This window comes from Paramormyrops kingsleyae, chromosome 25 (genome assembly GCF_048594095.1).
Source record: "Paramormyrops kingsleyae isolate MSU_618 chromosome 25, PKINGS_0.4, whole genome shotgun sequence".
NCBI classification, from domain to species: domain Eukaryota; kingdom Metazoa; phylum Chordata; class Actinopteri; order Osteoglossiformes; family Mormyridae; genus Paramormyrops; species Paramormyrops kingsleyae.
In genome coordinates this window covers 8,358,213-8,383,909 of record NC_132821.1, presented here as the reverse complement: position 1 = coordinate 8,383,909, position 25,697 = coordinate 8,358,213, and the positions used below count along the sequence as shown (strand labels likewise).

Genomic DNA, 25,697 nt, shown 5'->3' with positions numbered 1-25,697 from the left:
AGCAGCCAGTCGGTTGCGTCATTCATTCTCATTGAGTGACATGTTCGTTGTGTTCGTCTGTCATGGTACTGTTTGTTGTGCATTGGTCAAAGTAAGTAGTCAGCAGAAGTCTAGCCTGTTGAAAATGCGTTATTTTACAACCTTCATTTATTCGTTTAAGTGGTTCATCTACTAATGCAAGCTGACGTCTTCATAAATTGAATTACGTACCGTATGTTCCGCACTATAAGGCGCACTAAAAAGCCTTTGATTTTCTTAAAAAATAACAGTGCGCCTTATAATCCAGTGCGCTTTAAACGTGTATTAATTTCTGTTGTGCATACTGAACTCGAAGCGATTTGAATGTTTTAGTATTGAAAAGTGAGTGTATTGTGTAGTGCTTCACGTGTTATAAATGAACAATTTCATTTATTATGAATACGCTGACTTTTGATTTAGCGGTATAAGACTCTTGTTTTTTTACGTGTTAAAGAGTAGTGAAGACGCTCATAAACGTTTGAACAATGTTGATGTCATTGTGAACACGTGATGTAAAATAAATTTTCGTTGACTGGCTTATCTGACTGTTTTGTTTTGCTTAAAGCGCCTTAAGGTCCGGTGCGCCTTGTATGTGTAAAAAGTTTGAAAATAGACCACTGATTGACGGTGCGCCTTATAATGCAGTGCGCGTTATAGTGCGGAAAATACGGTACCATTGTCCTTCTGAGGCCGGTATAGTCAACGTTCGTCACTTTAACTAGCAAGATAAGCTAAGTTCTCTATTTAAACCAGGCTTATTTGGTGAGGTAAAATCGAACATGATTATTTTCCAAGGAGATTAACTCTCTATGTTTTCATTCTCATTTTATCATGAATAAATTGTGCCTTTCTGAAATTAATACGCAATTTAGCCTGTGTGGTTTATTACTATTAGGCTATAATGTTAATGCATAAGAATGTCTAACGTTATGCTCTGAAAAAACATTACTATAAGTGAATTTTTTTTTTTCCAAACAATTTTTATTTTTAAACTTTGTCATAAAGATTAATACAACGTTCGAGTTTTCTATTATAACCCGATATAAAATAAACTATGTAACTATAGGATACTTGTCTATATACTCTCAATGTCCATCAGTTCCACAAAAGAGTCACCATTCAGACTCTGCAAGTAGTCACAGAACACCTTCCAGATGGACCAGAACACACGAAGTCTGTTCTTCAAAAAGTAGGTAATCTTTTCTAAAGCAAGAAATGAAGTCATCCCCTTTATCCATTGAGGCATGTCAGGACATTCTTCTTTTTTCCAAGAGCATGCAATTTCACGTTTGGCTTCCAGCAGACAAAGAATCAGCAGCAATCTTTCATGTTTGGTCATTTAAAAATTCAAAGGACAAATATGTAATATACACAGCTTAGGATCAATAGGAATTACTTTACCGATGATTTTACTTACGATGTTCAATATTTTAACCCAAAAACAATTAACTTTAGTGCATTCCCACATACAATGAAATAAAGTTCCCTTCTCATGCTTACATTTATAGCATTCATCAGGAATATTCCGGTTGAAGTGGTGTAACTTGACTGGAGTGATATATTGTCTACTATCCATTTAGCCATTTATACTGAAGCAGTCTCAGATGAGTGTTCATTGTCTGGGTTTGGGCTTTTAAACATACGATTTGCCACTCTTTCTCAGTTATATTAACCTGCAGGTCACATTGCCATGCTTGAAGTCTGTCATTAAATGATTCTTTAGAATTGGCTACAAATTGTTTATATAATAGAGATATTTGACCTCTACCTTTCAAACATTTTAGTGTAATATTTTCCAAAGTAGAAAGAGGAGGCTCAACCAGGCTTTGGCCTTGCCTTGATTGAATGAAGCAACGTAATTGCAAATATTTGAAAAAGTGTTTTTGCGGAATTCTAAACCTTGTTCTAATTCCTTCAAAGGACATGAATTTTCCTTCATTATAGAGATCAGAGACCTTGCTAATACTTTGAGTCAACCAGATTTTAAAACCTGGATCTACCCTACCAGGATGGAAATTTTCATTACCAAAAGTGAAAAGCATGAAAGTCGTGGTAATTCACCTAAATGAGTAAGTGCCTCAAACCAAACCCTTATAGTACTTCTGGTATATGGATTTTTTGTGCACTTAATCAACTTTTTAACATTTGCTGAATAAAGATATAAATTCAAAGGAATTGAAATAGAATGAGCCTCTATAGATACCCAGGTTGGAGGGTAATCCTTCTCAAAGTAAAACATTGCTGCTCTAATTTGAGCAAAATTTCATTAGGACAAAAAAAGAGGAATGTGGAGGAAGTGGGATGGATTGGAAGAGGTATAACAATTTAGGCAGAATTGACATTTATAATATATTAACACGGCCAATCAGAGAGATGGGGAGTTTTGTCCACCTGTTCAGCAGACCAATTATTGAATCTGATACAGGCTTATAATTAGCTGATACAATTTCATTAACAGTTGGTGTAATTTCAATCCCAAGATAAATGAAACCGTCTTGTGAAATTCTAAAGGGTGTCTGAACTGGGGGGAGAAGCCTTTCCGCTTTATGAAGGAACATCAACACAGATTTAGAATTATTAATTTTATAGCCTGAGAATTCTCCAAATGTTTCAATCAAATTTAGCAATGCTGGGATAGATTGTTTTAAATTGGAAAGGAATATAACAATATCATCTGCATATAGTGAGATACGATGTTCTGAAGGGCCAATTGTAATACCTGAAATGTGTATATGTTACGGATTGCCATAGCCAGTGGCTCCGTCGCTAGGGTAAAAAGTAAGGGAGAGAGCGGGCAGCCCTGGCGTGTTCCCCTGTGGAGTCTGAAAGGGGCAGATATTATTCCATTTGTTATTATCTCAGCTGAAGGGTTAGTATACAGGATCCGTACCCATTTCAAAAACCCATCCCCAAACCCCATTCTTTCCATAGTTTTAAACAGGTACTGCCACTCAATCCTATCAAATGCTTTTTCAGCGTCTAATGACAGAAATGCATTATCACAAGTATTCGATTTCTCATGTAATATATTTAATATTCTACGAATATTATGCAATCCTTACCTCCCCCAAACAAAGCCATTTTGATCCATGTTAACAAGCCTAGGCAAATGTATTTCTAATCTTTTTGCTAGCACCTTGCAAAGAATCTTTAATTCATTATTCAGAAGGGAGATGGGTCTATATGAACCACAAGCAGTTGGTGGCTTGCTGGGTTTTAACAGCAGAGTTATTATCGCCATATTCAAAGAGGGAGACAAAGCCCCATTTTCCAAGGATTCCAGGAACATGTCTAAAAGGGGGCCAATTAATTTATGATGGAAAATTTTATATAACTCTATTGGTATGTCATCAGGCCCTGGGGTCTTCCCTTCTTTCATACTGGTAATGGCCTCAGACAGCTCCTCAGATTTTAGGTCCTCTTCAAGAGATGCCATGAAGCCCGAACCTGTGGATTTAAAGTCCAAAGCATCTAGAAAAGCTTTTTCTCTCACTGCAGCACTTTCCGAATATTCAGAGCTGTAAAGGGTCTGATAGTAATTCCTAAAGATGTCATTTATCTCAGTCTGATCCGATGTTACCTCACTCTCCTTTATCTGAATGGAATTTATGGCTCTTTCAGTTTGTAACTGCTTAATACGCCAAGCCAGTAACTTGCCTGCTCTCTCCCCCCCTTCATAAATAAGTCTGTTTGAGTCTTAGCAAGCTTTTCTTTACGCGTTCCAATGAAAGTTTGTTATATTTCATCTTCAATTTGTGCAGCTCCAGAAGAAGATAAGGTGAAGTTTTTTGGTATTCTTCAAATTCAATTTTCTTTATTTTCTTTTCAAGGTCTACCATTTCTACTTGACAATGTTTGTATTTATAATTTGTATAGCTACTCATTCATCCTCTTATAAAGGCTTAAAATGCTTCCCACTGGACTGAAGCAGATGTTTAATTTGTGTTCATTTCAAAATAATAATCTATCTGTTCATCAATGAACTCCAAAAATTCGGGATCTCTCAACCAGGTCATATGTAGGTGTGAAACTGCCATCAATCAAACAAAAGTCCTGGCAGCAACAGGAGGACAGACTCTTTCTACAATGTGCCTAACATTTTGATGTGTTGCTCTAAAACTAGTTGGATGAAGGAGAACTACATATTAAGAAGCATTAACATTAAGAGTCTTTGCTGTAGGTGAGCATATATTACACAGGTCTACAAAAAAAAAACATTCAGGTAATTCTGCTGTAGGACTGATAGCGGTTTTATTCTCTCCATCATGGTTGGTTTCAGTTGGCATTGGTGTCAGCGGTATGTAAACTGTGTAACATGAATAACTGCAGCATCTTTAACGTACCCTATTAGAGCTGGACTCACTTGGCTTCACAATCTCTAGTTTAATGTGGAAGATCATATTTTTACATTATGTCGCAGAAATTCATACATTATCTAACTATATATTGAGGTCAGCGGAGAACTTCTTGTACATGAACCCACACATGTACAGAGCCCCATGCAGGTTTTTACACCCAGCATAGGTCTAAACCCTCTCCTCTGAATGACTTTCGCTCTACACCAAAATCAAAACGAAGTTCTTCACCAAGATCAATTTTCCTCTGAGCTAAGAAAAGGATGACGTCCTGCTCTTTCCCGTCCATCTCCACGGTGCAGAGCCTGGGCCGAATGTTGGCTTTCTTCCTGGAATGATTAATTAGCCGTCCAAAAGTTTGCTTCTTGGGGTGGCACTCACATTGAGGTGCGTGTGCATCAATGCACATGTGATTATTTTTACTGTCATATACCCAGTCTGCTCCTCAGTTGTAGCCTGGTGGATCTGCCAGCCCTCTGTGGCTGTGACTACCCGCCCATGGTAGTCACAGACCACCTCACCAGCCTGGAAATGCCGGGTCGTGCAGACGCCGTCTTCACAGATCCGGTGCAGACGCCGTCTTCACAGATCCGGTGCAGACGCCGTCTTCACAGATCCGGTGGGCTTCCAGTCTTTTAGGATCCTGGCAGCGCTGGGGACATTGCCCTTCCAACCCTGCTTCTTTATCCAAGCGTTGACCCTCGACTCTGTGGGTTCCCGTCTGCCAAAGTGTGCTGTCAAAAGCAAATGAAATTGGTTGGTTAGTCAAGATGACTATGTGAATCGTGTACATAGGATAGTTTCTCAGTAAAAAGGTCATTAATTAGCGTCAATAACAATACTCAACAGAGGACATGCTTCACGCGCAGTTTCATCTGTCGGTCCCTTGATTTGATCCGGGGGCAGCACTCCGCACAGCGCCACGGGTAGCACGGATGGTTCCCTCTTCTGCAGAGGAGGCACTGAAATACAAACAGTGTAAGATTAGTGTTCAGTTATGAGGGCTTTGATTGTGTGTGTTGAAAGTCCGACAGCAAACATAAATCATGCTTACCTTAAGTCACCTGCCAGCTTGCTCAGCAGCTTACTGGCTGCCACCACATCTTGAGCCGTCGCAGCAGAATGACTGAGATAATCAGCCACCAAAGTCTTTTCAGAGTCTGTCATGTTCTTGCTGGCTGTCCCAAACACTCGCCGGGCAGTCTGGCTGGTCACTGGGTCCAACTGGTACCTAAAGTGCAAAATTAACATGGCCTTTATTAATACTACGTCACTCACATGACGCCTGATAACGTGTAATCAGAACATATTGTGGGGGAAATGCATCACGATGGTTAGCTTACCTTTGGTGCAGCCGGTGGAGGTCGGCTGATGCATTGTATATCGGCCTCCCTGAGGAGGAGACAAAGAACCTCTCATCTCCCCCCTGGTGATCGGTGGTTCTTTTGCTCCAATTGGAGGCCAGGAGCTGCGGACGCACGTGACTGAAGTAGGTATCAAACCACTGTCGACAGAGGAAAAACATGAACAAGGATTTAATTTTGAAAAGGTGCTGTTTGGTTGGGGCAGAAAATATGAAATAAATCTCAACCAGTTTGAATAACTTACCTTCTCCTCCTCAGAGGATAGGGCAAACGCAGCCACTCGTCGTGTGGACGATCTGTGCTCCTTTACCCCAATGACCGTGTAGCCCGACTCGTCTCTGGTCCTCTCCATCCACTCCTGGACCTGCACAAAACAAGGACGTCACACTGATTAATAAAGGTAACGGCAAAAGTGTCAGTGACAGACAAAGAAGAGTACAATACTTACAGTCATGTGCTCCACCACGCCTGCTTGCTGGAGATGCTTCAGGATGACAATGGCCTCCAGGTAGTTGAGCAGGAGGCAGCACTCTTTCAACTCCAGGGGTGTTTCTTCTGGATAAACCTTACCGACGATCACCAAGAAGTCGTGCTTGGCAGCCCTCAGCACGGCCCAGCAATCTTCTGGATTCAGAGGGTTCTTCTCTGTCAGAATGGCATGCCTATAGAAAAATCAATTATTCTCAATCCTGATTTATACAGTCCACATTTTAAAATGCGAGTAAGACGGAGGAGACTATGGGCAGAATTTATAAGCAAATCATGATGTCAAATGAAATATAACAATGGAACTTACCTCCTTTGAATGATCTCCTTACATGCCAGCTTAGCACAGCTCAGCTGTAGTGAGCTCAGTTCCTCCATGAAGAACTTGGCGTCGTTCCACAGTCCTCTGCTGTCCTGCCGGAGGTCGGTCATGACAGTGTGGTACTTCAGGAATCTGTCAGAGGAAGTACGGGTATCTAAGTATTCATATGTACGATATACACACATGTTCATATGCACATATATACATATACACCTAAACACATATATAAAATACACACTAAATACTATTAAAAAAAATATACAAAACATGCTACCAACCTCTTCAAGCTCTTCAGGTATTTCACCTTGGTCTGCCCGGACAGCCCGGCCTCACTCAGCTCCCGAAAGAAGAGCCTGGCCTTCTCCCTCTCCCTGACAAATTCCAGGGAAGGCTTCAGAGGGTTCATATAAAACATGAACCTGCTGACATTTTCCACCTAAAAAGAAAAAAACATGAATGAAAATATGAATATATTACTTACTATAAAGCTAAAGTGCATTTTAAGGGAATCCTCACCTCCTGCTTAAAATTTTCATTCAGGAGATCCTTCTCCAAGTATGTGGCGAAGCCCTTCAGGAGGGGATGGTCCAGAGAATGTTTCCTGTACAGTCCCTTCTTCTGCATCATGTGCCTGGAGGTCTGTGTCCACTGCACCTCCCGGGTACTGCCATGGGGAAAATATATTTTGTCATAAAATCGCACATTCAATTGGCTCACAAACAAAAGCAAAGAATATCAATGAAGCTGTAAAGCCGAGATACTCATACTCACACTTGAAAGGTCTCTTCAAGCTGCCCGCTGCTGACACTGACAATGTCTTCCGACTGCTCACTCTCAGTGCTCTCCGGTCGCTGCCCGGCTGTGACTGTACCAGCCACCACAGGAACACTGCTGGTCTGCGCCACCACTGCTGGGGAGGGTGTGTCTGTCACCACCATGTGCCGACGCTCCAGCTCCTGGATCAGCCTTTCAGATAAATAAGTAAATAAAAAAACTGTTGGTAAATGTCATACAGAAGAAACGACGTGAGATGTGTAAAAGACTTAAGAGTTTTTCCACCAACCTGCTAGTTGGATTAGCATCATCCATAATCTCTCGCAGGTGCCTGTAGCTAAACACCCTGCCACACTGCAGAACTTCAAGCGAATCCTGCTTCGCCTTCTTCACTACTTCATGGATGTCCTTCTTCGAAGACCTCTTCATGCACACCCTAGTCAGATGCACTGAGAGGCTTGCCTGTGTCTTCTTGCACATGGGGCAGAGCAAGAAATGCCTGTTGGAAGCACTGGGGATAAAAAAAAAACATTTATTGACAGTTAAGTCATGGAAGTGTTACTCAAGATTAGATGTGATTCATGATTTTTAGTTGAATAAGGAAACATTCCAGTCATCCTCTCCATTGTTCATTCCTCTCTGGTTTGGATAAATAACATTTGCATATTTATTCTCATCCTGATGGGTCCCAGACTGAGAAAAGTAATTAGTTAACTACATCTATCACAACTACAGAAACAAGTACAGGTAGACTACAGTCAGTTCAGATTGGGGGCCGCTCCTCTGCTGTACAAATTCTCAACACAGGGACTCCTCAAGGTTGCGTGTTTAGTCCCCTGCTTTATACCCTCTTTACTTCTGACTGTACTGCATCACAGAGCAACACCAGTATCATCAAATTTGCTGATGATACAATGGTCACTGGAGTGATTACTGGTAGTGATGAGACAGCATATAGGAGACAGGTGGTGAGTTTAGTGTCAGGACAATAATCTCCCCCTAAATGCTGACAAAACCAAGGAGATGATTGTAGACCCACGGAAGAAACAAAAATAACACACACCACTGCATATTGGAGAGAAGGAGGTGGAGAGAGTGAAGACATTTAAATATCTTGGTGTTCACTTGAGGGATGACCTCACTTGGTCTCACAACATCAATAAGCTGGTCTCAACAGCGTTTGTATTTCCTAAGAAGGCTGAGGAAATTTGGAATGGCAACCAGAATTTTTTAAAACTTCTACAGAAGTACTATTGAGAGTATTCTCACCAGCAACATCACAGTTTGGTTTGGGAACTCAACTGCAAAGAACGGGTGGTGAGAATTGCCCAAATCATTATTGGAGCCGCTCTACCATCACTGGAGGACAACTATCACCCTAGAGTCATCAGGAAAGCCCGTAGCATCATTAGAGACAATAGCCACCCTCAGCATAGACTGTTCACACTTCTGCCTTCAGGCAGATGCTACAGAAGTGTGAAATCAAGAACCACCAGATTAAAGGACAGTTTTTATTCACAGGCCATCAGGCCGGTGAATGATTCACACCCACTATCCCTTCCCCCCATAACACTGACTTAATTGTCAGGACAATTACCCTGTGAACAAGGAGAACCATAACCACTCTCCACCCATGCACACACATACACACACACAGAACAATTTCTGCAGACTCTGTACACCACATCGGCCAGTCGGTGAACTTTATATTCACTTCAGGTCTCATTTAATTGCTCTTTTGCACAATACTGTAAATTATTTCTGAAGGTTTATGTGTTTGCACAATAGCCTTTGTCTAAATATTATTTATTTTTGTAATGCACATTGTATTGTCACTCTGTGTTTACTGTTCTATCTTTAGGGCAATGCGACGGAACATGTGGAGTTAGATTTTCATTGTATGCAGTGCTTGAAGTGGGCCGGAACGCAGCGGAACACAGTTCCGGAACTTCTGTATTTTCGTCTTTTGGGTTCCGCCACTTTTTTCTGCGTTCCGGTACTTACTGAAACTGATCCGACGCAGCGACAGTGGCCCGAGAATAGACAATATCACAAGACCGATAAAAGACTACATTACCCACGAGCCACGACAGTGCCCTATCATATGCATCCACTGAGTCCCAACCAATCGCATCAGCTTTAGCCCTAGTCTATTGTTATGACTACAAGTATCACACTGGTCTGGTTCATGTTGTTTTAATGCTTTTTCAATATTCCATTTGTGAATTAGAAAAAAGTAGCCTATGCCTATAGGTTATTGCTTGGAAGAATGATTAAATTAAAATAGTTTTTGAACCAACACATCCTAAAGACTTGATTTTTTTTTCACCGCACAAATGTCAAATGTCGGAAAATTAGAGTTCCTGCACTTATTTTTTCCCACTTCAAGCACTGATTGTATGGTGTAACTGACTGTTTTTACCATGCATATGACAATAAATTTCTTAAGGCCACTTGAAATTAATAAATTGTTTTACATGACTCAAACTTCTAAAATATTGGTGAGTAGGGGATTTTATATTTTATATTTTTAGCGAAAAGACGAACGGCAACAGAGATATACTAAAACTAGAAAAGTTCTCAAACAGCTCGCGAAGGGTAATATTACTCGGTATTTTGATGCCCTGCCAAGATTTTAATACCGTGGGCCCACACACAATCTGACAAACGATAAAAACCATTGTCCGAGAAGCGTCAAATTGAAAAATCCGAGGCGGACATTCAAGATTTTTCACCCACAGTTTCTGAGGTGAAAAAAACGGATTTTTTGAAAAATCTAAAATATAAAAAAAATCGAGGCGGCACCAAAAAATTGAGGCGGGCGGCCATGTAAAACAATTTATTAATTTTAAGTGGCCTAATCATAATCATGTTGACTATTTAGTTACATTGATATTAAGCAATATAAGCCTTTTGTGAACACTGCAAATGAAAAAATAGTATTCTACCCTTAAATTGCTTCAAAAAATTGTTTTAGTTTTGTAATGGATGGTAATACATACAAAAATACATAAGTACATACATACAAAAATACATAAGTAAAGTACATACAAGGAAGAACAAATTTATCCACAGTTTTTACAGATTCAAATGCAATAATAAATTGATCATAACTTACCATTTGGAAGCCATTCTTGATAAATTCTTCAACAATAGATGAAATCTTCTACAGAGTCTGGAGCTCTTGTCTCGCTGGAAGCAGAGGTAGAGTAACTGTACATGTGGAGGTCTCCTCTTAATATACCATTCTGACCGCGTCCCCCCTACGTAGCCCCCCCCCCCCCACGTAGCCCCGCCCACGCCACCCCCAGTGGCATTGTGAGGGACACTTTGAAAGACGATTTCAAATGTGAAACAAAGTAACTTTTAAGAAGGATGAATCTTTTAAGAACTTTTATAATTTATATTTCTAAATAGAGTGATAAATGAATAGTGCAGTTCTAAAATTTCTGCACCAATTCGCCACCACACCACATATGAATATAGTATACTCTAATATAATTAACCCAAACAACAGATCTCTTATGTTGCTGCTCATATACATTTGATTTGTGTCTGTCTTTGCCATTTCAAAACCATTTTGTGACTCTCGGGTGACTTTAATATAAGATATCGGAGCTGTAATTATGTCAGTTTTACCTTTTGATTAATGTGGAAGATCGCAATTTTACGTAAATAGAATGTAATAATGAATGTTTGTTTTCTTATGTGTCGCCCCACATACCATCGGAAAGCTACAGCGATTCTGAGCAACATTGCCAGTATGATCCAATTTCGATTTCCCCCTTTTTACCCTGAAATTTCTGCCTGAAATTGCCACCCCGCCCCCGTCTTGCTCTAACGCACACTCGCACTCGCTCACTATTTGCAGCGAGCCAGCCTTAAAGGGCCCAGATCGCATTACAGATGGCACCACAGATTGTTCAAATCGTACTGTTCTGACACAGACAAATTGACATACAGTGACTACTAGTATTAGCAGGAGGATAGGCTCAGTCTAAAATCTTCCTAAAATTTTGGTGTATTGCTCTTCATCCAATGGGGCTATCGGCATTACTGGTTAAAAAAAAAAAAAAGCTTCCAAAATAAGTCATTAACGCTAGAACTACTAAGCCTGCACAAATTTGCCTACATTTTCTAGCACTACTAGGCCTGCCGCAGATTCTCGCTGAGCCATTAGCTCCATTGCCCTCCTGCTTTTGTTGTGCAAACACACCAATTACCTGTGAAGCCTGGCACATTTGCATTTACTCAGACTGGTAGCTCAAATAAGCCTTTGTGTGTGACATGGAAACCTTCACAAAAGCCTGCCATATCTATACAAAATATCCCACACACTGACTGACCTGCAAATATGAAAGACACATATTCACAAAATATATTGAAACAAAAGACTGATTTATTTATAAAAAATAGAATTAAATGAATAGAGTGAAAACATGCTTACACATCAGTCTCCAATGTATGTTTGTTCACAAATGTCATAAGAACATAAGAAATTTACAAATGAGAGGGGGCCGTTTCTCAGACTCCCTCTGCAGAATCGAACCCTGATTCCCCATGTACACTGTATGTTTTTTGTGTAATGTCGCTGCAGATTCGGCCTGCTATTTTCTCCGATGGCGTTGCTTTGACCTCTGTGATACTGATATGTTTTATTTATTTTTTTGCTAATTTCTATAAAATGAAAGCACACTTCCTTGAGCAGACAGGTTTTGTGATTAAGCTAAAATAAAGAGAACAGCATATGTGACCTGCAGATCTGCCCAAGGTGTGACGTCTGGATTTCACAGTGTGCTGGGGGATGGGTAGCTGTCTGTGTGCATCACAGAGGTGTGAAACTGCCATCAATCAAACAAAAGTCCTGGCAGCAACAGGAGGACAGGCACAGCCTGTAATGATCGTAATATTTTGTTGCATTAAGACCACTGGGGTCATAATCAGTATTTTAAAGGTTATTTTTTCCCAGCACCTGGCCGTTGCTTAACAAAATGTTACTTTACTCGCACTCTGTGTTTATGACTATGTTTATGACAGCATATATTACATGTAAATATATGTATTAATCTTATTGATTTTTAGCTGGTGACAAGTGTTGCAGCTAAATCTCGTCGGGCTATAAACATGTGTTTTGGGCTATTTGTGGAGCACAAATCCCATACTTTAATTTACTTAATAAATCCCCTGTGTGGCCTGTTGTTGTAGTGGTCCACACAGGCTGCATTTCAAGCTCGCTTACAGACTGTAAGAGCCTTCCCAAGTGTAGGTGCTTTCAGCACACATGGAGATCTTAAGGAAGTGACCTTAGTATTTCTGCTGTAATACTTCAGGCTGTGTTTTCTTATACGTTTGTGTTCTTATATGTGTAGGTCACTGTGATCAACATGTGTTGACACAGACAGAGACATATGAATTTAACAGTATGACTTAGAAAGGTGTAACTTTGAGAAGACAGGAATCTCACTGGTAAAAAAAAGTATAGGCACATTTTATAGCAAAAATGCAATAAACACCTTTATTACATTTATCTGACTCACTCTATTTGTTTATGCGACCTGCAGGTCAGCCATGGCTGTGTTCCCAGTGTGTTGGGGGACGGGTACCTCTGTGTGTGCATCAGAGAGAGGTGTGAAACAGCCATCAAGGAAACAGAAGCCCTAGCAGCAGCAGGAGGACAGATATTTCTACAATGTGCCTAACATTTTGATGTGTTGCTCTAAAACTAGTTGGATGAAGGACAACTACATATTAAGAAGCATTAACATTAAGAGTCTTTGCTGTAGGTGAGCATATATTACACAGGTCTACAAAAAAAAATTCAGGTGCCAAGGTTTATTGAATGGATTTAGGGTATTTTGAGGGTGCTGAAATCAAAAATTTTGCTGAATTGGTTCTAGTTTTTGAGATAATGGAAATCCACGAAAATAATGCATTCCTCCAATGCGACTTGTGTGTGATAACAAATGCAATAGCTTTTGGTCTGTCTTTTGACTCGTTAACAGTGTCATAGGTAATGAAATGAATGATTAGATATTTTTTATTCCTTTTTGTGTGATGTTAGACTGTTTACTTACTAGTTGTAACTAAAATAAAAACATTCTTGCAATTCTGAATGCTTTTCAAACGTGTTGCCTTAATTAAATAACTATTAAATGTCTCCTGGGGTGGCATGTTGGTGCAGTGGTTAGCACTGTTGCCTCATACCTCTGGGACCCAGGTTTGAGTCTCCCCCTGGGTTACATGCGTGTGGGGTTTGCATGTTCGCCCCATGTTGTCGTGGGGTTTCCTCTAGGTACTCTGGTTTCCCCCCACAGTACAAAGACATGCTGAGGCTAATTGGAATTACTGAATTGCCCATAGGTGTGCATGTGTGAGTGAGTGTCAGTGTGCCCTGCGATGGGCTGACCCCCCATCCTGGGTTGTTCCTCACCTTGTTTCCGTAGCTTCTGGGATAAGCTCCAGACACTGAAGTTTACCTTTCATATGAGAAAATGCTTTTTACATATTGATTCTCTGCAACATAAAAGTCTCATCCATAGGATTCGGACTCGGCTGTAGGACTGATAGCGGTTTTATTCTCTCCATCATGGTTGGTTTCAGTTGGCATTGGTGTCAGCGGTATGTAAACTGTGTAACATGAATAACTGCAGCATCTTTAACGTCGGTTCGTTGATTTGATCCGGACAGCGCCACGGGTAGCACAGATGGTTCCCACTTCTGCAGAGGAGGCACTGAAATACAAACAGTTTAAGATTAGAAAAGCGACCTTTCCGTTTACAATAAATCACTCGTTTGTGTTTAGGGTGGTTTATGCGTTCAAACATTGTGTAACTACCCGGGGGTAGGGGCGTCGCACCCGACGTGCTAGGTTTTGGGAGTGCAGGGTTGTCGGCAGATTATATCGGTACCCGGCCGAAAACGTATATACTTCAGGGTGCCACCGTGTCCATTTTTGTCCCATGAACCTGCCTTCCAACACCCTCCCGCAGCAGGACGGGTAAAACATATTTGCACACGCAAATACTGGGACTAAAAGAACTCGGGGTGAGGGACTCAGATCCTCTCATTACTTAGTCTCCCTGGGTAGAATAACCGCCAGTTTTCCCCTACCAAGGCGGGGCGAAATTTCTCCGCTACAATTGCTCAGAATCGCTGTAGCTTTCCGATGGTATGCGGGGCGTTGCGGTTGCTTAGCGTGACCGACGCATAAGAAAGCAAACATTCTTTATTATCATCCTATGTATGTTAAATTACGATCTTCCACATTAATCAAGGTATTGTAAAACGTAAATTATTACAGCTCCAATAGCTTATATTAAAGTCACCCAAGAGTCACAACATGGTTTTGAAATGGCAAAGACAGACAGAAATTAATTGTATATGAGCAAGCAACATAAGGGATCTGTTGTTTGGGTAAATTATATTGTAGTATACTATATATATGTGGTGTGGTGGCGAATTCGTAAATTATATTGTAGTATACTATATATATGTGGTGTGGTGGCGAATTCAGGCAGAAATTTCAGGGTAAATACGGCGAAATCGAAATTGGATCATACTGCCAATATTGTGTAGCGGATATAAAGATCCGTAGTTTTTATTTTAAAGTTTCCCTGCTAGTCTCTGGGCTCGCTGGATCATGCGGTCATGCCTTAGCCTATCTAATGAGTAGCGTTGCTGGGCGGGTCTCTGGTGGTGAGGGGAGCGGTAAAATAAGGTCAGTTGGGCGAAGTGGAAGCACAGTCGCGTGAAGTTTTTTTTTTTTTTTTTTTTACTTTTTACAAGGAATCGCGGCTAGTATAGTTGGAGCCCGGCTTCGTTTTGGCAGGACGAAAGTCTGTTGTTTTTTTTTGTTTGTGTTGGAGTTGGGGATTATTGGGGCTGCGGCATCCCAAGCGGAGAGCGTGGCGGGCAGCCTGGTGTGCATACGCCGGACGCCATCTCGGTCTGCAGCGGCAGACAGAGACGCGGAGGGGCTGTTTGAGTGGTGTCGACGACAGCGGGTATGACGAGTGGCATCTTCGGGAGTCTAAGTCGTGTCCTGGCATCCGGTGGAACTGAAGGAGCTGGGGAATATAGTGGAGGAGGGCACCCGGATTAGCGGTGCTGAAGTGGAGGCAGCGCGCGCCGGTTTTGAGATCCAGGGCCCCGGAGCTGTGTTACACGGGCGTATACTCGGGCGATTTCGACCTCGGATGCAGCGCGAGTGAGTGACCCTGCCATACAGAGGCCTCCCCCTACAACTCATCTCGACCCATTCCGTCGTTGACTGGTAAACCTGCTCCTTTTCTTCACTCTCCTCAATCGGGTGAAGGTCTCGGCAAAGTTGCAGATCTGGACAATTGTATGCATAAGTGTGTGTTGGATGTAATTAAACGCAGTCGAAGTGTTTGTTTAATGTCATTTACGCGCTGTATTTTGAATAGGTGAATGACGATTGGTATTGTGCTATGCTTTGCTGTGTAACCCTGAGATGTTTTCTTTCTTTTTTTCCCCCGTTTTGAGTTAAATCTGTCTTTTTCTGTTATTGATGACAACGGGACAAATTGGTGAATTGCTAAAAAAAGGGGATGTTTGAATTATTCAATTTCCTCTGCGTCATCGGGGCCTAATTCAGCTCTGTGGCCTTAAGTATTTTCTTTCATGCCGTCCGTTTTATACTGAGGGGGTTCAGTCTTGAAACGGCAGCTGGCAGGAGGAAGTGACGTCACAGGCACCCGCCAAGGCAGGTAGCGGCAGCTGCCACTAAGGAGCTTGGCAACTGCCAGGTCTCAGTGGCAGCTGCCACTTCTGTCCGTCGCTAGTGGCGCTTAACTGTGGCAGGTCCCGTTCGAATACAGTGCCTGCCGAGGTACAGAGACAGCCACCGCCGCTCGTGGAAGTAAACCCGAGATGCTGTGCACGGCTACGATAAACTGGAATACGGAAATAAATTGAGGACTTGTTTAATCTTTGTATGACTACGAATTATATTATTGTTGCTGACTGTACATCTCTTTAAGATAATATTTGAGAAAGCAATGATTGTACTGTTTATTTATTATATTTATTCATTTTACAATGTAATAATATTTCTTATTACGTTGAAACATCTCTAGTTACTATTGTTATTTGGTATGTAAATTATTTAATTTCCTCAACTTGTATAGCTAAGGAAGCTTTCTATAAAATTACGTTAAAATTCCTGCATTTAGTTGTACTATTTATAATTATAACATTCACAAAATGAGCTGGTCAAACTCTGAACCAGACTTAACCAGATCCGTCCCAAATGTGGGCTAGATTCGAAGCGGAGCTGCGCCGGATCCTGCCCAGAAGTGAGCCGTATCAGCATTCATGCCATGTACTGGGCCAGAAAAGAAAAAATGGATCCGTGGCGGTATTGGCCCGTTGTGCAAAAGGACACCGGCCCAGTTATGTAGAGCGGATCTGGCCCTGATCTATCCGGACCAAGTGTTTTTTGATATCTGGGATGCATTCATTGTAAGTAATTTGCTTAGCCCGCTGAGATTCAAAAACAGAAAAAATAGTTTTTTCACCAGTCAGATATTGATGTGTGGGACCTCTGATGCAAATAATGATTTTGTCTATGATGTTTTACAACAACATTGCTTGAACAATTTAAATTGTGTAAATCGTAATATGCAAGTCGCTTATTTGTATTTATTCTATTTTGTTTGACCAGAATTTGTCATACAATTGAATTGTATAAAGTTGAATAAATTACCCAAATATATTCTTTCAGTGTAGCTGGGAGCAGAATTTGCACATAATTACACAGCACACAAGGAGCTGAACCGCTGGGAAACGGGTGAAGTTCTTGTCCATAAAGACCTTGTAGTTCTGATGTTCTAGAACATCACCTAATACTCGAAATTCGCAGAGGCTGCAATATATGTGTTGTACTGTAATTCATGCAAGCGAGTTTTCTGTGGTAGCCTATGGGCTGTGTTTAATTTACAGAAATAAAAATACAGGGCTTTAAGAAGAACAAAATGAAAAACAGGAGACCACTCAGTGAAATACTCCAAATATCAGCACTGTTATGGTGCGGAATGCTGGACCAATATACGGTTGTTTTGTGTTATATCTGAACTGTTGTATTTTATTTGGAAATTTAGCTACATTTACGTTCACATTATGTTACAAAATTTATACATTATATTTTTCTTAAGTTAGCACTAAAATGCCTGACATATTTAACATTTCTTTTGCTATTTCCACGAATTTGCGGGGTTAATAATTAGTCAGGTTCTAAGGCCAAAGCTGAAGCCGTGACTTTGCGGGAAATACACAGTATAATGTATGTTCTGGTCACTCCCGGGACAAAGACGAAACTGGGTTTTCAAGCTTCAAAAAAATAAAATATTACAACTTTTTTTTTCTTTCATTTTTGGGTAAATTGGTTTGTCTACTGTTTAAGTTTAATATTTTCTATGAAAAAAATAATAACCAACATACATTTTTACTCGTTTCTAAATAGCAACTCATAAAATGTCATTCAGTGTAATAAAAAAATCCTTTAAAAATAATGTATGGTATTAGAAAATTGAAAGGATTACTTGACTTATTAAAATATTATTTAGGCTCTTCATTGAAACTCCAATGATCTTATTAATGGCAATGTGAAATCTTTAAACAATGCTCATATTCTTCCACCCACTAAGTTTTACCCATTCGCCCTCAGCACAGTAGGTGTGCTCAAAGGGTCTCGCCTTTCATACTCTGCATGGCGATCCGGATATTTTGATTTTATATGATAAATTAATCCCGACGTTGAGAAAGTCTTTGTGGATGCACCCCCTCTAGAAATTTCGGTCTTGCGCGCTTTACAAACGGCTTTCCATGTGTCTTTCTCAGATATATCGAAATGCGCCCACACAGCCGACATGCTGACACACACACACACACACACGCAGGGTGCGAACTAGGGGGGAGCAGGGGGAGCTATAGCTCCCCTAGTGGTGACATGAGCTCCCCTGGAAACATGATTTCTGAAATATTCATTTGATGACCAAATAAATGCCATTTTGGGCATGGGTTCTCTCACAGGTGTAAAATAAGTAAAATAAAATCATATTTAGAGCTTATTACTCATGAAAAAACATAGCCTGCTTGCACGCTCGTGGGGGCGCTGCCTGCAGCCCCACCCACTCCCCACTCACACGAGCTAATCACCCCCCCATGGTGCCGCAAAACGCCCATCGGCTCCCCACTCAAACGAGTTAACCACGCCCCCCCGGCGCCACAAAACACCCACCGGCTCCCCACTCAAACGAGTTAACCACGCCCCCCCGGTGCCACAAAACGCCCACCGGCTCCCCACTCAAACGAGTTAACCACGCCCCCCCGGCACCGCAAAACGCCCAGCGGATCTCGGCTCCCCACTCAAATGAGTTAACCACGCCCCCCCTGGCGCCGCAAAACGCCCACCGGATCTCGGCTCCCCACTCAAACGAGTTAACCACGCCCCCCCGGCGCCGCAAAACGCCCACCGGATCTCGGCTCCCCACTCAAACGAGTTAACCACGCCCCCCCCGGCACCGCAAAACGCACACCGGCTCCCCACTCAAACGAGTTAACCACGCCCCCCTGGCGCCACAAAACGCCCACCGGCTCCCCACTCGAACGAGTTAACCACGCCCCCCCCGGCGCCGCAAAACTCCCACCAGCTCCCCACTCAAACGTGTTAACCACGCCCCCCCGGCGCCGCAAAACGCCCACCCACTCCCCACTCAAACGAGTTAACCACGCCCCCCGGCGCCGCAAAACGCCCACCGGATCTCGGCTCTCCCGGAGACCGTGGTATAGTTCGCACACTGCTGACAATCCAATAAAATATATTAGATATTATTGTATTTTTATTATAATTAATTATTAGTATTATAAAAGAGCTGAACCAATTACACTGACCCTCCCTTTGTATAAATGAAGTTTTTGATGTCTGTCTAGCTTTATGTCTAGACATTTAAAACCTTAAGCGAGGTTTAAGCGATGGTCCTTTGTCTTTACAATGTCTGTTGGGAGAGGAATTTGAGAAACCAGACAGTGGTCGCCAATTCACATCCTTTTGTTAGGAGATATGGAGCCAGTCATCAAAAACCTTAAGCGATATTCAAGCGATTGTCTTTTATCTTTACAAAGTCTGTTGGGAGAGGAATGTGAGAAACCAGACAGTGGTCGCCAATTCGCATCCTAGGCAGAGGCCTAGACATCAAAAACATCATTTACACAAAGGGAGTGACCAGAACTTAATTATTATACATTAGCAATGAAACTCATCAACTTTTTTGGCTAAGTCTTACTACATATTCAACAAGGCGTGGTATATAGGATGATGACTGATCAGTTGTGACTTTGAAAGCGGAGTATCACAAGCTGGGAGCTACTAAACTCAGCAAAAAAAGAAACGTCCCTTTTTCAGGACTGTGTATTTCAACAATAATGTTGTAAAAATCCAAATAACTTTACAGATCTTCATTGTAAAGGGTTTAAACAATGTTTTCCATGCATGTCCAATTAACCATAATCAATTAATTAACATGCACCTGTGGAATGGTCATTAAGACCTTAACAGCTTACAGAAAGTAGGCATTTAAGGTCACAGTTCTAAAAACGCAGGACACTAAAGAGTATGTTTAGAGAGAAGATTGAAGATGACCGTTTGCTATAACTTTCAGAGAAGGTGTTTGAGTTTAGTTCTGAAGAGGAGCTGCTTTCACTGAGACCGGAACTTGACTGTCCTTACTGTAAAAAAGAAAAAGCTTCGCATGGCCATCTTTTACGCCGGCATTTGAAACCAGCTGTACATTATAGTGAAAATGATACTGGTGAGTATATGTGAAATTTATGCTGTAAATATTTGTTACAGTTTTTCAGTTTTTCAATGTATTTATGTTTATGTATATGCATGTTTTCCCTAGACAAGTTTACTATACCATGCTTCTGTTCTGAGAGGCAAGTAGCAAAAAGAAGCCACTGGCACTGTCCAAAGTGCCATCAAAAAATCAGCAGATCATCAGACTTTAGGAAACATCTCCAAAATCATGGTTAGTTAAAATTAATTATTTCTTTGATCAACTTGTGAATAGTTCAGTGGGGGAAAAACATAATAACCTTTTTTGTTCAACAGGTTTAGTGGTTATTGGCAGTCCAACAAGTAAGTATCTCATGCTATGTCTTTGAACAATTTATTGCTATATATATATATATATATATATATATATATCTTTTCAGAGATCCCCTTTTCATACTTTTCTTTTCACCTACAGCTCTTGATGCAAAAGACCTGCCCACTGCTCAAGACCACCCTACATTTAATCATCTGAAGTGTAAAGTTTGCCATTTAGGATTCACCAACATTTCTAATTTACGTAGGCATGAGAAGGTGCAGCATGACAAGGAAAGGCAATCAATTATTTGTATTGATGCGAAAAATGGAATTTTCGTTACTCCAAAAGATCCCCATGGACCTAGGGTGCCGGTTCATGTCTGCAAATCCGTGCTCTCTTAAACAATTTCCTGTGAACTGCCCATTTGCAAAGACTTCATGGCAATTGCTTTAAAAAGTGGTAATCCAGGGATGGAATGCCAGCATCTGGTAAGGACTAATAAAGCCTTGGCATATACTCCCCCCCTCCTCTGGCAGAAACATCAATTCAGTTAATGAGTGACAGAGGTCTAATCTCAAGAACTGCACAAAAGGAATGTCTGGACATGAATGCAAAAGCACATTCTGAAGGCATAGACTGTGTTTTCCCAGTTTTTTGGGATGAAACTAGCATTTCTGAGCGATTTATGTATTTTTCAGTGTTTACAAATAAGAAGGACAACTGGTGCAAGTTTGCAAGGACCCGTGTCACTTTTGATAGTCAGTCAGGAAAGTGGCATTGCCTGTGCAGAGTGAAGCGAAGAGCCAGTTGTACACATAGGTACCTTTCTATGTGGTACATGTTTCAGGAACATCCACATTTTTTTAAATCAACTGCTAATGTTCATTTGGAGGATACTGATGATGTGGAAGAAATAGTCTCAGAAACAGAGGAACCTCACAGGCAGTGTGCTGAAAGGTATGCAGATGTTAAGATGACAGAATATTTGTGGACACACAAAAAAATTCCAGAAGACCTCCCACATGAGCTCATCACCAAAGAAAAGCCTCTTCCAGAGTCATTTACACCATTGGAAGAAGTGTGCCCATATTGTCCTGGACCTTGTCCTCCAGCTCTGGATGAGAGCCGACTGGTGACGAAACATGGCACAGTTTATTTAATTTTGTCTGTGACCAAAGGTAAGTAAAACAATTATTAACTTTTTTGTGTTACCATTTAATACATTGTAGTCACAGCTAGGTGAATGATGAAATAAAAGTACATCTATCTTTCCAGGGGTTCCTGTTTATGCAAAACAATGCCCAGTCTGCAGAGTGCATGTGAGATTTCAAGACTATAACTCTGGGTTTCACAACTTTAATGACAGAGTCTTTCTGTCACTACCTTTATGTTCACTTATGACATCTGCAGTTTCGGTGAGCCCATTAATACACTTGCATGAAATGCAATAAAATTATGATGTACAAATACTATATAACATGTAAAAATCTTTTATAAATCAGTTATTTTGTTGCAGCTGTATTTGTATTCCATGTTAGTTAATGATATTTTTGTCATTCTTGACAGAACCATATAGCAGTTGGCCGTTTCCTGAACACACTGGAAGATCATTCAAGAATCATCATTCCTCACAACACTGTCAGACAAGCCTTCTACCACTATTGTGCAATGAAAAGATTTTCTTATGATTTTTTCTGCTATCGCTGTGGCCACAACCCACCAATTTTAATTGCAGATACAAACTGGAAATCAGCATTTGATATACCTGGTGAGAAATTTCCGCTGTAATTTAATGTGAATTAAAGAAAAATGTATATTTCTATTCACTTTTCACAAAAGTGTCATTTTTTAAATTTTGGTGTTACTGCGGTGATCAGGAGCTGGATGTAAGATGTATTTTAATTAATTAATATGGAGCACTTAAGGCATTTTATTTTCTTCTTCGTAGTGTTATGCTTGTGTATCTTGGCAAGCAAATGAGTTATAGAGGGATCTTTCCATTTCACATTGTATATATACTTTTCAAAACATATTTTCTGTCTGTTTCTCTGTCAGTCAACCTTCTGAAACGCCCAACCATCGCCAATTCTGGTAACGAGGACATACAAGTTAATGTGAGGACAAGATGGGAGTTGCTTGAAAAGGAAATCATAGCATCAGGATTTTGCGATGTTGAGCATTTAGAAGTCTACTGTTTTCCGAGGATACAGATATTGATTCTTAAATGAAAAATTAAATTATTTTCTCTTAGACACTGCAACCATCAATCCATTCACAAGTATGACTACATATTCTGCGTTCACATGCACCATGGATTGGAGGACACACAAGAATTCAAGACATCATCCCCAAGACAGAGGTTTTTAAAGGTCTCTCTGAAAAGGATCGTGCATCAGTATCAAGGGGAACATACAATATTGACGAAGATAGAATATTAAGCGTGTTGGACTCAAAATTGGTGAAGTTTCAGCGAGGTTCACCTTTTTGTGAAGACATGGTGACTATGCTCAAATATTGTTTTTCGTGTTAATAACTAACAGATTTTAATTTTCACTTACACAGCCAAGGAAAGAGGATTTAATTGCAGCATGCAATGCTCTTGGAGTGTCAGAAGCTGGGTCGCGGAGTGACCTAATAAATAGGCTTGAAGAGCTTCTACTTTACAAGTTCATCAAACTTCAGAAGACTGGAGGTAAGTCCAGTGATTTCAGCAGGGTTTGCCAGCCCTGGTTCTGTAGGAGCCTCTGAGCATTTCATTCTACCCTGCTTTTAACACAGCTGATCACAAGTTATCAACACTGTGTAAATAACAGATGTGCTTATTTATCAAAATTTTACATGGACATTTGCAAGGTTACTATTTACTTCTATTAGAAGTTTTTTTTTAATGGTTTATGCTCAATGGTTTTTAATGGTTTTTGGCGATTGTGAACAATTTATTTCTTTTTTTAAGGTGGTGTTTTGCACATGGGGTGTACACACTCTGTTGTGTACTATGAATCTCCATTGTGGTGGCAAGAATCAGCCCGTGACCATGGGGATGCCCTGTTGAGCTTCCGGCATCCTCCTACAGTCTATATTTCAGATATTGCTGGACGTGTGGCTCGACATGTGAACAATCGCACCAATCAACGCTTCTTCCAACCAAATGATGGACGGCTTTGTGCTGCTACAGACAGCAACATTCAGGATGCTGCCAACAAAAAACTGGAAATACATTTACCCTGGGTGACTAGCATTGGATTTATGTCCACAACCACCATTGCAAAAGACAGTCCAGGGGACAGGTTGTCCTCTGCTCACCCAGAGACTGGATCCACCAACAGATTTTCCCTCTATGACCGGTTTCACCAGAAAAACCAAAAAAAACCCGAAGAGCTTCTGAGGAGTGTAAAGGTAGTGCCAGATCTAGCAGCTTTAGTGAATTCATCTTCCGCAGAACAGATAAACAGGGAGCTCTCATCCAGCAAATATTCATTGTGCCAGATGAAGGACATCCATTTCATGTTTTCCCTGCGACTTTATTTTCATCTTCACAACACGAAGATAAATAAAAAATATATCAAAGACTTACAGAGACAGACCAAAGAAGTCCTGGAGCTGTGTCCCAGTGGAAAACTTACATTTGGTAGACCAGGTACCCCAGTGCATACAAAGGCTGTATTTATTGTTTTGCTTAGTGATTCAATCACTGTTTAAAAGTAGTGTTTTATGAATGCTTTGTAAAGTTGGTGTAACTAATTTAAGCTTCATCATATGAAATCATTGTATGATGCATGCTAATGCTAGACATATACAATTTACATATTTCTCGTCCTTTTTTACTTACAGAGAGGAGAAAAATCAGTTTTCCAACTTCGGAATCTCAGAGAGAAACAGAGACCCTGAGATCCCCTGACAGCACATTTTCAGTGGCAATGTTTCCAACAGAACCTGAAAATTTGGTGATTACTGTTTTTCAACTTGCATAAATAGATATATGTTGCAACTGCCTACTTAATTGTTATATTGTGTGTTGTTGAGTTCACTAGGGCTGAAACGATTCCTCGAGTAACTCAAGTAACTCGATTACAAAAAATCATCGAGGCAAAATCCTCTGCCTCGAAGCCTCTATTAATTCATTTTAAAGTTCATGTCACGTTTTTTCGCAATGATTTTTGCATTACTGTGACAATGCACTTACGCTTACGTCACCCACGAAGCGGAAGGAGACGGCGGTGTTTTGATTTGAGGGCGCGAGCGCGGACTACTGTGGGCTGCGTAATGGAAGGGAGCAATGGCGATGAGCAAAGAGAAAACAGAAGAAAACGACAAAAAATGTCAAAAGTTTGGAATCATTTTAAATTAAAAAATAAAGAGAATGCTGTAGTACAGTATGTGTCCACTGTAAGGTCGAGCTAACTTACCACAATAGCACGTCGTCCATGCTGCAGCATCTCAACAGGAAACATCCGCTCTACTCAGAGACCGGAGGAGGACGCTCACCCGAGACCAGGTAAATAAATTCAATGTAGCGTTAAATCAATGCGATTGTTAATCGAGATAGGGGCTGTTAAATAATGTACGTTAATTATGTAAGGGATAAACCACAACGGTCAGTGCAATACTGCACGACGGATGTAGAGCTAGGATACTAGTAGCCTTGATAGCTAGCTAGCGATGCAAACTTGGGCTAACCTAGGTTACTTAAAACACAAAACACAAATGCTCCTGACCTACAAACTATAGCCTACACATGATAGATGGTGTGCCAGCTGCAAGACACCACAAATCAAAGCCTGCAGTGGGTTGCACCAGCTAAGCGTAAGTTCGATCTTAGCCTACGATGGACGTAAATTGGCCCTACGTTCGAGTTTACGCACTACTAAAAAATAATCTGTTGCACCACGCTCTTAGTTTCAACGTAATACTAAGTTATAGCGTAAATTTTACACTACCTTAACATTAGGTGTAAAGTCCATCGTAAGAAAGACGTTAAAAAGTGGTGAAAATGGCTATCCGTTTTGAACGGTGGGAAGACTAAATTAAACGCGGTTTACGTCGAGAAAGAGTCATTCGTGACCGGTTACATCCCTTTGAAGAATATGATGATGTTGATCTGTATACTCGGTTTCGTTTTCGCCGTGCCGAATTACAAAAAATTACCGATCTGTTAGCTGCTGATCTACAGCATGATACTGACAGAAACGGAGCCCTCAGTCTGGCTTTACAAGTATGTCTGGCACTTAGGTACTTTGCCACCGGCTCTTTTCAAAGTCTTGTGGGC

General features: G+C 40.9%; 1 pseudogene; it reads left to right on the top strand.

Annotated features, from left to right (window-relative positions):
• Positions 1-20,210: 20,210 nt before the first annotated feature.
• LOC140583093 (uncharacterized) lies at positions 20,211-25,245 on the top strand (annotated as a pseudogene).
• The last annotated feature ends 452 nt before the right edge of the window (positions 25,246-25,697 follow it).